The sequence below is a fragment of the Symphalangus syndactylus genome, chromosome 6 (assembly GCF_028878055.3).
Source record: "Symphalangus syndactylus isolate Jambi chromosome 6, NHGRI_mSymSyn1-v2.1_pri, whole genome shotgun sequence".
Taxonomy (NCBI): domain Eukaryota; kingdom Metazoa; phylum Chordata; class Mammalia; order Primates; family Hylobatidae; genus Symphalangus; species Symphalangus syndactylus.
This window is the reverse complement of record NC_072428.2, coordinates 7,134,967-7,147,310: the sequence shown is the minus strand read 5'-3', so window position 1 is coordinate 7,147,310 and position 12,344 is coordinate 7,134,967.

Genomic DNA, 12,344 nt, shown 5'->3' with positions numbered 1-12,344 from the left:
AACTTCTTTCTGATCTGTGCATTCAGCTAACAGAGTTAAACCATACTTTTGATTGAGCAGATCTGAACACTCTTTCTGCAGAAAATGCAACTGGACATTTGGAGCGCTAAGAGCGTAGTAGTGGAAAAAGGAATATATTCAAATATAAACTACACAGAAGCATTCTGTGAAACTTCTTTCTGATCTGAGCATTCAGCTAACAGAGTTAAACCATACTTTTGATTGAGCAGTTTTGAAACACTCTGTCTGTAGAAAATGCAACTGGACATTCGTAGCGCTAAGTGGGTAATAGTGGAAAAAAGAATATGTTCAAATATAAACTACACAGAAGCATTGTATGAAACTTCTTTCTGTTCTGTGCATTCAACTAACAGAGTTGAACCTTACTTTTGATTGAGCCGTTCTGAAACACTCTTTCTGTAGAAACTGCAATTGGACATTCTGAGCGCTAAGAGGCTTATATTGGGAAAAAGAATGTCTACAAATAAAAACTACACAGAAGAATTGTGTGAAACTTCTTTCTGTTCTGTTTGTTCAACTAAAAGAGTTGAACTTTAGTATTGATTGAGCCGTTCTGAAACACTCTTTCTGTAGAAAATGCAAGTGGAGATTCGGAGCGCTAAGAGGGTAATAGTGGAAAAAGGAATATCTCCAAATATAAACTACACAGAATCATTCTGTGAAACTTCTTTCTGATCTGTGCATTCAGCTAACAGAGTTAAACCATACTTTTGATTGAGCAGATCTGAACACTCTTTCTGTAGAAAATGCTACTGGACATTTGGAGCGCTAAGAGAGTAGTAGTGGAAAAAGGAATATATTCAAATATAAACTACACAGAAGCATTCTGTGAAACTTCTTTCTGATCTGAGCATTCAGCTAACAGAGTTAAACCATACTTTTGATTGAGCAGTTTTGAAACACTCTGTCTGTAGAAAATGCAACTGGACATTCATAGCGCCAAGTGGGTAATAGTGGAAAAAAGAATATGTTCAAATATAAACTACACAGAAGCATTGTATGAAATTTCTTTCTGTTCTGTGCATTCAACTAACAGAGTTGAACCTTAGTTTTGATTGAGCCTTTCTGAAACACTCTTTCTGTAGAAACTGCAATTGGACATTCTGAGCGCTAAGAGGCCTATATTGGGAAAAATAATATCTTCAAATAAAAACTACACAGAAGCATTGTGTGAAACTTATTTCTGATATGTTCATTAAGCTAACAGAGTTAAACCATACTTTTGATTGCGCAGTTCTGAACACTCTTTCTGTAGAAAATGCAAGTGGACATTCGGAGCGCTAAGAGGGTAATAGTGGAAAAAGGAATATATTCAAATATAAACTACACAGTAGCATTCTGTGAAAATTCTTTCTGTTCTGTGCATTCAACTAACAGGGTTGAACCTTACTTTTGATTGAGCCGTTCTGAAACACTCTTTCTGTAGAAACTGCAATTGGACATGCTAAGCGCTAAGAGGCCTACATTGGGAAAAAGAATATCTTCAAATAAAAACTACACAGATGCATTCTGTGAAACTTATTTCTGATCTGTAAATTCAGTTAACAGAGATAAAACATATTTTTGATTGAGCAGTTATGAAACACTCTTTTTGTAGAAAATGCAAGTGGAGATTCGGAGCGCTAAGAGGGTAATAGTGGAAAAAGGAATGTCTTCAAATATAAACTACACAGAATCATTCGGTGAAACTTCTTTCTGATCTGTGCATTCAGCTAACAGAGTTAAACCATACATTTGATTGAGCAGATTTGAAAACTCTTTGTGTAGAAAATGCAACTGGACATTTGGAGCGCTAAGAGCGTAGTAGTGGAAAACGGAATGTATTCACATATAAACTACACAGAAGCATTCTGTGAAACTTCTTTCTGATCTGAGCATTCAGCTAACAGAGTTAAACCATACTTTTGATTGAGCAGTTTTGAAACACTCTGTCTGTAGAAAATGCAACTGGACATTCGTAGCGCCAAGTGGGTAATAGTGGAAAAAAGAATATGTTCAAATATAAACTACACAGAAGCATTGTATGAAATTTCTTTCTGATCTGTGCATTCAACTAACAGAGTTGAACCTTAGTTTTGATTGAGCCTTTCTGAAACACTCTTTCTGTAGAAACTGCAATTGGACATTCTGAGCGCTAAGAGGCCTATATTGGGAAAAATAATATTTTCAAATAAAAACTACACAGAAGCATTGTGTGAAACTTATTTCTGATATGTTGATTAAGCTAACAGAGTTAAACCATACTTTTGATTGCGCAGTTCTGAACACTCTTTCTGTAGAAAATGCAAGTGGACATTCGGATCGCTAAGAGGGTAATAGTGGAAAAAGGGATATATTCAAATATAAACTACACAGTAGCATTCTGTGAAAATTCTTTCTGTTCTGTGCATTCAACTAACAGAGTTGAACCTTACTTTTGATTGAGCCGTTCTGAAACACTCTTTCTGTAGAAACTGCAATTGGACATGCTAAGCGCTAAGAGGCCTACATTGGGAAAAAGAATATCTTCAAATAAAAACTACACAGATGCATTCTGTGAAACTTATTTCTGATCTGTAAATTCAGTTAACAGAGATAAAACATATTTTTGATTGAGCAGTTATGAAACACTCTTTTTGTAGAAAATGCAAGTGGAGATTCGGAGCGCTAAGAGGGAAATAGTGGAAAAAGGAATGTCTCCAAATATAAACTACACAGAATCATTCGGTGAAACTTCCTTCTGATGTGTGCATTCAGCTAACAGAGTTAAACCATACTTTTGATTGAGCAGATCTGAACACTCTTTCTGTAGAAAATGCAACTGGACATTTGGAGCGCTAAGAGCGTAGTAGTGGAAAAAGGAATATATTCAAATATAAACTACTCAGAAGCATTCTATGAATCTTCTTTCTGATCTGAGCATTCAGCTAACAGAGTTAAACCATACTTTTGATTGAGCAGTTTTGAAACACTCTTTCTGTAGAAAATGCAACTGGACATTCGTAGCGCTAAGTGGGTAATAGTGGAAAAAAGAATATGTTCAAATATAAACTACACAGAAACATTGTATGAAACTTCTTTCTGTTCTGTGCATTCAACTAACAGAGTTGAACCTTACTTTTGATTGAGCCGTTCTGAGACACTCTTTCTGTAGAAACTGCAATTGGACATTGTGAGCGCTAAGAGGCCTATATTGGGAAAAAGAATGTCTACAAATAAAAACTACACAGAAGAATTGTGTGAAACTTCTTTCTGTTCTGTTTGTTCAACAAAAAGACTTGAACCTTAGTTTTGATTGAGCCGTTCTGAAACACTCTTTCTGTAGAAAATGCAAGTGGAGATTCGGAGCGCTAAGAGGGTAATAGTGGAAAAAGGAATGTCTCCAAATATAAACTACACAGAATCATTCTGTGAAACTTCTTTCTGATCTGTGCATTCAGCTAACAGAGTTAAACCATACTTTTGATTGAGCAGATCTGAACACTCTTTCTGTAGAAAATGCAACTGGACATTTGGAGCGCTAAGAGAGTAGTAGTGGAAAAAGGAATATATTCAAATATAAACTACACAGAAGCATTCTGTGAAACTTCTTTCTGATCTGAGCATTCAGCTAACAGAGTTAAACCATACATTTGATTGAGCAGATTTGAAACACTCTGTCTGTAGAAAATGCAACTGGACATTCGTAGCGCTAAGTGGGTAATAGTGGAAAAAAGAATATGTTCAAATATAAACTACACAGAAGCATTGTATGAAACTTCTTTCTGTTCTGTGCATTCAACTAACAGAGTTGAACCTTACTTTTGATTGAGCCTTTCTGAAACACTCTTTCTGTAGAAACTGCAATTGGACATTCTGAGCGCTAAGAGGCCTATATTGGGAAAAATAATATCTTCAAATAAAAACTACACAGAAGCATTGTGTGAAACTTATTTCTGATATGTTCATTAAGCTAACAGAGTTAAACCATACTTTTGATTGCGCAGTTCTGAACACTCTTTCTGTAGAAAATGAAAGTGGACATTCGGAGCGCTAAGAGGGTAATAGTGGAAAAAGGAATATATTCAAATATAAACTACACAGTAGCATTCTGTGAAAATTCTTTCTGTTCTGTGCATTCAACTAACAGAGTTGAACCTTACTTTTGATTGAGCCGTTCTGAAACACTCTTTCTGTAGAAACTGCAATTGGACATGCTAAGCGCTAAGAGGCCTACATTGGGAAAAAGAATATCTTCAAATAAAAACAACACAGATGCATTCTGTGAAACTTATTTCTGATCTGTAAATTCAGTTAACAGAGATAAAACATATTTTTGATTGAGCCGTTCTGAAACACTCTTTCTGTAGAAACTGCAATTGGACATTCTGAGCGCTAAGAGGCCTATATTGGGAAAAAGAATGTCTACAAATAAAAACTACACAGAAGAATTGTGTGAAACTTCTTTCTGTTCTGTTTGTTCAACTAAAAGAGTTGAACGTTAGTTTTGATTGAGCCGTTCTGAAACACTCTTTCTGTAGAAAATGCAAGTGGAGATTCGGAGCGCTAAGAGGGTAATAGTGGAAAAAGGAATGTCTCCAAATATAAACTACACAGAATCATTCTGTGAAACTTCTTTCTGATCTGTGCATTCAGCTAACAGAGTTAAACCATACTTTTGATTGAGCAGATCTGAACACTCTTTCTGTTGAAAATGCAACTGGACATTTGGAGCGCTAAGAGAGTAGTAGTGGAAAAAGGAATATATTCAAATATAAACTACACAGAAGCATTCTGTGAAACTTCTTTCTGATCTGAGCATTCAGCTAACAGAGTTAAACCATACTTTTGATTGAGCAGGTTTGAAACACTCTGTCTGTAGAAAATGCAACTGGACATTCGTAGCGCCAAGTGGGTAATAGTGGAAAAAAGAATATGTTCAAATATAAACTACACAGAAGCATTGTATGAAATTTCTTTCTGTTCTATGCATTCAACTAACAGAGTTGAACCTTACTTTTGATTGAGCCTTTCTGAAACACTCTTTCTGTAGAAACTGCAATTGGACATTCTGAGCGCTAAGAGGCCTATATTGGGAAAAATAATATCTTCAAATAAAAACTACACAGAAGCATTGTGTGAAACTTATTTCTGATATGTTCATTAAGCTAACAGAGTTAAACCATACTTTTGATTGCGCAGTTCTGAACACTCTTTCTGTAGAAAATGCAAGTGGACATTCGGAGCGCTAAGAGGGTAATAGTGGAAAAAGGAATATATTCAAATATAAACTACACAGTAGCATTCTGTGAAAATTCTTTCTGTTCTGTGCATTCAACTAACAGAGTTGAACCTTACTTTTGATTGAGCCGTTCTGAAACACTCTTTCTGTAGAAACTGCAATTGGACATGCTAAGCGCTAAGAGGCGTACATTGGGAAAAAGAATATCTTCAAATAAAAACTACACAGATGCATTCTGTGAAACTTATTTCTGATCTGTAAATTCAGTTAACAGAGATAAAACATATTTTTGATTGAGCAGTTAGGAAATACTCTTTTTGTAGAAAATGCAAGTGGAGATTCGGAGCGCTAAGAGGGTAATAGTCGAAAAAGGAATGTCTTCAACTATAAACTACACAGAATCATTCGGTGAAACTTCTTTCTGATCTGTGCATTCAGCTAACAGAGTTAAACCAAACTTTTGATTGAGCAGATCTGAACACTCTTTCTGTAGAAAATGCAACTGGACATTTGGAGCGCTAAGAGAGTAGTAGTGGAAAAAGGAATATATTCAAATATAAACTACACAGAAGCATTCTGTGAAACTTCTTTCTGATCTGAGCATTCAGCTAACAGAGTTAAACCATAATTTTGATTGAGCAGTTTTGAAACACTCTCTCTGTAGAAAATGCAACTGGACATTCGTAGCGCTAAGTGGGTAATAGTGGAAAAAAGAATATGTTCAAATATAAACTACACAGAAGCATTGTATGAAACTTCTTTCTGTTCTGTGCATTCAACTAACAGAGTTGAACCTTACTTTTGATTGAGCCGTTCTGAGACACTCTTTCTGTAGAAACTGCAATTGGACATTCTGAGCGCTAAGAGGCCTATATTGGGAAAAAGAATGTCTACAAATAAAAACTACACAGAAGAATTGTGTGAAACTTCTTTCTGTTCTGTTTGTTCAACTAAAAGACTTGAACCTTAGTTTTGATTGAGCCGTTCTGAAACACTCTTTCTGTAGAAAATGCAAGTGGAGATTCGGAGCGCTAAGAGGGTAATAGTGGAAAAAGGAATGTCTCCAAATATAAACTACACAGAATCATTCTGTGAAACTTCTTTCTGATCTGTGCATTCAGCTAACAGAGTTAAACCATACTTTTGATTGAGCAGATCTGAACACTCTTTCTGTAGAAAATGCAACTGGACATTTGGAGCGCTAAGAGAGTAGTAGTGGAAAAAGGAATATATTCAAATATAAACTACACAGAAGCATTCTGTGAAACTTCTTTCTGATCTGTGCATTCAGCTAACAGAGTTAAACCATACATTTGATTGAGCAGATTTGAAACACTCTGTCTGTAGAAAATGCAACTGGACATTCGTAGCGCTAAGTGGGTAATAGTGGAAAAAAGAATATGTTCAAATACAAACTACACAGAAGCATTGTATGAAACTTCTTTCTGTTCTGTGCATTCAACTAACAGAGTTGAACCTTACTTTTGATTGAGCCTTTCTGAAACACTCTTTCTGTAGAAACTGCAATTGGACATTCTGAGCGCTAAGAGGCCTATATTGGGAAAAATAATATCTTCAAATAAAAACTACACAGAAGCATTGTGTGAAACTTATTTCTGATATGTTCATTAAGCTAACAGAGTTAAACCATACTTTTGATTGCGCAGTTCTGAACACTCTTTCTGTAGAAAATGAAAGTGGACATTCGGAGCGCTAAGAGGGTAATAGTGGAAAAAGGAATATATTCAAATATAAACTACACAGTAGCATTCTGTGAAAATTCTTTCTGTTCTGTGCATTCAACTAACAGAGTTGAACCTTACTTTTGATTGCGCCGTTCTGAAACACTCTTTCTGTAGAAACTGCAATTGGACATGCTAAGCGCTAAGAGGCCTACATTGGGAAAAAGAATATCTTCAAATAAAAACTACACAGATGCATTCTGTGAAACTTATTTCTGATCTGTAAATTCAGTTAACAGAGATAAAACATATTTTTGATTGAGCCGTTCTGAAACACTCTTTCTGTAGAAACTGCAATTGGACATTCTGAGCGCTAAGAGGCCTATATTGGGAAAAAGAATGTCTACAAATAAAAACTACACAGAAGAATTGTGTGAAACTTCTTTCTGTTCTGTTTGTTCAACTAAAAGAGTTGAACCTTAGTTTTGATTGAGCGGTTCTGAAACACTCTTTCTGTAGAAAATGCAAGTGGAGATTCGGAGCGCTAAGAGGGTAATAGTGGAAAAAGGAATGTCTCCAAATATAAACTACACAGAATCATTCTGTGAAACTTCTTTCTGATCTGTGCATTCAGCTAACAGAGTTAAACCATACTTTTGATTGAGCAGATCTGAACACTCTTTCTGTAGAAAATGCAACTGGACATTTGGAGCGCTAAGAGAGTAGTAGTGGAAAAAGGAATATATTCAAATATAAACTACACAGAAGCATTCTGTGAAACTTATTTCTGATCTGAGCATTCAGCTAACAGAGTTAAACCATACTTTTGATTGAGCAGGTTTGAAACACTCTGTCTGTAGAAAATGCAACTGGACATTCGTAGCGCCAAGTGGGTAATAGTGGAAAAAAGAATATGTTCAAATATAAACTACACAGAAGCATTGTATGAAATTTCTTTCTGTTCTGTGCATTCAACTAACAGAGTTGAACCTTACTTTTGATTGAGCCTTTCTGAAACACTCTTTCTGTAGAAACTGCAATTGGACATTCTGAGCGCTAAGAGGCCTATATTGGGAAAAATAATATCTTCAAATAAAAACTACACAGAAGCATTGTGTGAAACTTATTTCTGATATGTTCATTAAGCTAACAGAGTTAAACCATACTTTTGATTGCGCAGTTCTGAACACTCTTTCTGTAGAAAATGCAAGTGGACATTCGGAGCGCTAAGAGGGTAATAGTGGAAAAAGGAATATATTCAAATATAAACTACACAGTAGCATTCTGTGAAAATTCTTTCTGTTCTGTGCATTCAACTAAGAGAGTTAAACCTTACTTTTGATTGAGCCGTTCTGAAACACTCTTTCTGTAGAAACTGCAATTGGACATGCTAAGCGCTAAGAGGCCTACATTGGGAAAAAGAATATCTTCAAATAAAAACTACACAGATGCATTCTGTGAAACTTATTTCTGATCTGTAAATTCAGTTAACAGAGATAAAACATATTTTTGATTGAGCAGTTATGAAACACTCTTTTTGTAGAAAATGCAAGTGGAGATTCGGAGCGCTAAGAGGGTAATAGTCGAAAAAGGAATGTCTTCAACTATAAACTACAGAGAATCATTCGGTGAAACTTCTTTCTGATCTGTGCATTCAGCTTACAGAGTTAAACCATACTTTTGATTGAGCAGATCTGAACACTCTTTCTGTAGAAAATGCAACTGGACATTTGGAGCGCTAAGAGCGTAGTAGTGGAAAAAGGAATATATTCAAATATAAACTACACAGAAGCATTCTGTGAAACTTCTTTCTGATCTGAGCATTCAGCTAACAGAGTTAAACCATAATTTTGATTGAGCAGTTTTGAAACACTCTGTCTGTAGAAAATGCAACTGGACATTCGTAGCGCTAAGTGGGTAATAGTGAAAAAAGAATATGTTCAAATATAAACTACACAGAAGCATTGTATGAAACTTCTTTCTGTTCTGTGCATTCAACTGACAGATTTGAACCTTACTTTTGATTGAGCCGTTCTGAAACACTCTTTCTGTAGAAACTGCAATTGGACATTCTGAGCGCTAAGAGGCGTATATTGGGAAAAAGAATGTCTACAAATAAAAACTACACAGAAGAATTGTGTGAAACTTCTTTCTGTTCTGTTTGTTCAACTAAAAGAGTTGAACTTTAGTTTTGATTGAGCCGTTCTGAAACACTCTTTCTGTAGAAAATGCAAGTGGAGATTCGGAGCGCTAAGAGGGTAATAGTGGAAAAAGGAATGTCTCCAAATATAAACTACACAGAATCATTCTGTGAAACTTCTTTCTGATCTGTGCATTCAGCTAACAGAGTTAAACCATACTTTTGATTGAGCAGATCTGAACACTCTTTCTGTAGAAAATGCTACTGGACATTTGGAGCGCTAAGAGAGTAGTAGTGGAAAAAGGAATATATTCAAATATAAACTACACAGAAGCATTCTGTGAAACTTCTTTCTGATCTGAGCATTCAGCTAACAGAGTTAAACCATACTTTTGATTGAGCAGTTTTGAAACACTCTGTCTGTAGAAAATGCAACTGGACATTCATAGCGCCAAGTGGGTAATAGTGGAAAAAAGAATATGTTCAAATATAAACTACACAGAAGCATTGTATGAAATTTCTTTCTGTTCTGTGCATTCAACTAACAGAGTTGAACCTTAGTTTTGATTGAGCCTTTCTGAAACACTCTTTCTGTAGAAACTGCAATTGGACATTCTGAGCGCTAAGAGGCCTATATTGGGAAAAATAATATCTTCAAATAAAAACTACACAGAAGCATTGTGTGAAACTTATTTCTGATATGTTCATTAAGCTAACAGAGTTAAACCATACTTTTGATTGCGCAGTTCTGAACACTCTTTCTGTAGAAAATGCAAGTGGACATTCGGAGCGCTAAGAGGGTAATAGTGGAAAAAGGAATATATTCAAATATAAACTACACAGTAGCATTCTGTGAAAATTCTTTCTGTTCTGTGCATTCAACTAACAGGGTTGAACCTTACTTCTGATTGAGCCGTTCTGAAACACTCTTTCTGTAGAAACTGCAATTGGACATGCTAAGCGCTAAGAGGCCTACATTGGGAAAAAGAATATCTTCAAATAAAAACTACACAGATGCATTCTGTGAAACTTATTTCTGATCTGTAAATTCAGTTAACAGAGATAAAACATATTTTTGATTGAGCAGTTATGAAACACTGTTTTTGTAGAAAATGCAAGTGGAGATTCGGAGCGCTAAGAGGGTAATAGTGGAAAAAGGAATGTCTTCAAATATAAACTACACAGAATCATTCGGTGAAACTTCTTTCTGATCTGTGCATTCAGCTAACAGAGTTAAACCATACTTTTGATTGAGCAGATCTGAACACTCTTTCTGTAGAAAATGCAACTGGACATTTGGAGCGCTAAGAGAGTAGTAGTGGAAAAAGGAATATATTCAAATATAAAATACAAAGAAGCATTCTGTGAAACTTCTTTCTGATCTGAGCATTCAGCTAACAGAGTTAAACCATATTTTTGATTGAGCAGTTTTGAAACACTCTGTCGGTAGAAAATGCAACTGGACATTCGTAGCGCTAAGTGGGTAATAGTGGAAAAAAGAATATGTTCAAATATAAACTACACAGAAGCATTGTATGAAATTACTTTCTCTTCTGTGCATTCAACTAACAGAGTTGAACCTTACTTTTGATTGAGCCGTTCTGAAACACTCTTTCTGTAGAAACTGCAATTGGACATTCTGAGCGCTAAGAGGCCTATATTGGGAAAAAGAATGTCTACAAATAAAAACTACACAGAAGAATTGTGTGAAACTTCTTTCTGTTCTGTTTGTTCAACTAAAAGAGTTGAACCTTAGTTTTGATTGAGCCGTTCTGAAACACTCTTTCTGTAGAAAATGCAAGTGGAGATTCGGAGCGCTAAGAGGGTAATAGTGGAAAAAGGAATGTCTCCAAATATAAACTACACAGAATCATTCTGTGAAACTTCTTTCTGATCTGTGCATTCAGCTAACAGAGTTAAACCATACTTTTGATTGAGCAGATCTGAACACTCTTTCTGTAGAAAATGCAACTGGACATTTGGAGCGCTAAGAGAGTAGTAGTGGAAAAAGGAATATATTCAAATATGAACTACACAGAAGCATTCTGTGAAAACTCTTTCTGATCTGAGCATTCAGCTAACAGAGTTAAACCATACTTTTTATTGAGCAGTTTTGAAACACTCTGTCTGTAGAAAATGCAACTGGACATTCGTAGCGCTAAGTGGGTAATAGTGGAAAAAAGAATATGTTCAAATATAAACTACACAGAAGCATTGTATGAAACTTCTTTCTGTTCTGTGCATTCAACTAACAGAGTTGAACCTTACTTTTCATTGAACCTTTCTGAAACACTCTTTCTGTAGAAACTGCAATTGGACATTCTGAGCGCTAAGAGGCCTCTATTGGGAAAAATAATATCTTCAAATAAAAACTACACAGAAGCATTGTGTGAAACTTATTTCTGATATGTTCATTAAGCTAACAGAGTTAAACCATACTTTTGATTGCGCAGTTCTGAACACTCTTTCTGTAGAAAATGCAAGTGGACATTCGGAGCGCTAAGAGGGTAATAGTGGAAAAAGGAATATATTCAAATATAAACTACACAGTAGCATTCTGTGAAAATTCTTTCTGTTCTGTGCATTCAACTAACAGATTTGAACCTTACTTTTAATTGAGCCGTTCTGAAACACTCTTTCTGTAGAAACTGCAATTGGACATGCTAAGCGCTAAGAGGCCTACATTGGGAAAAAGAATATCTTCATATAAAAACTACACAGATGCATTCTGTGAAACTTATTTCTGATCGGTAAATTCAGTTAACAGAGATAAAACATATTTTTGATTGAGCAGTTATGAAACACTCTTTTTGTAGAAAATGCAAGTGGAGATTCGGAGCGCTAAGAGGGTAATAGTGGAAAAAGGAATGTCTTCAAATATAAACTACACAGAATCATTCGGTGAAACTTCTTTCTGATCTGTGCATTCAGCTCACAGAGTTAAAACATACATTTGATTGAGAAGATTTGAACACTCTTTGTGTAGAAAATGCAACTGGACATTTGGAGCGCTAAGAGCGTAGTAGTGGAAAAAGGAATGTATTCAAATATAAACTACACAGAAGCATTCTGTGAAACTTCTTTCTGATCTGAGCATTCAGCTAACAGAGTTAAACCATACTTTTGATTGAGCAGTTTTGAAACACTCTGTCTGTAGAAAATGCAACTGGACATTCGTAGCGCTAAGTGGGTAATAGTGGAAAAAAGAATATGTTCAAATATAAACTACACAGAAGCATTGTATGAAACATCTTTCTGTTCTGTGCATTCAACTAACAGAGTTGAACATTACTTTTGATTG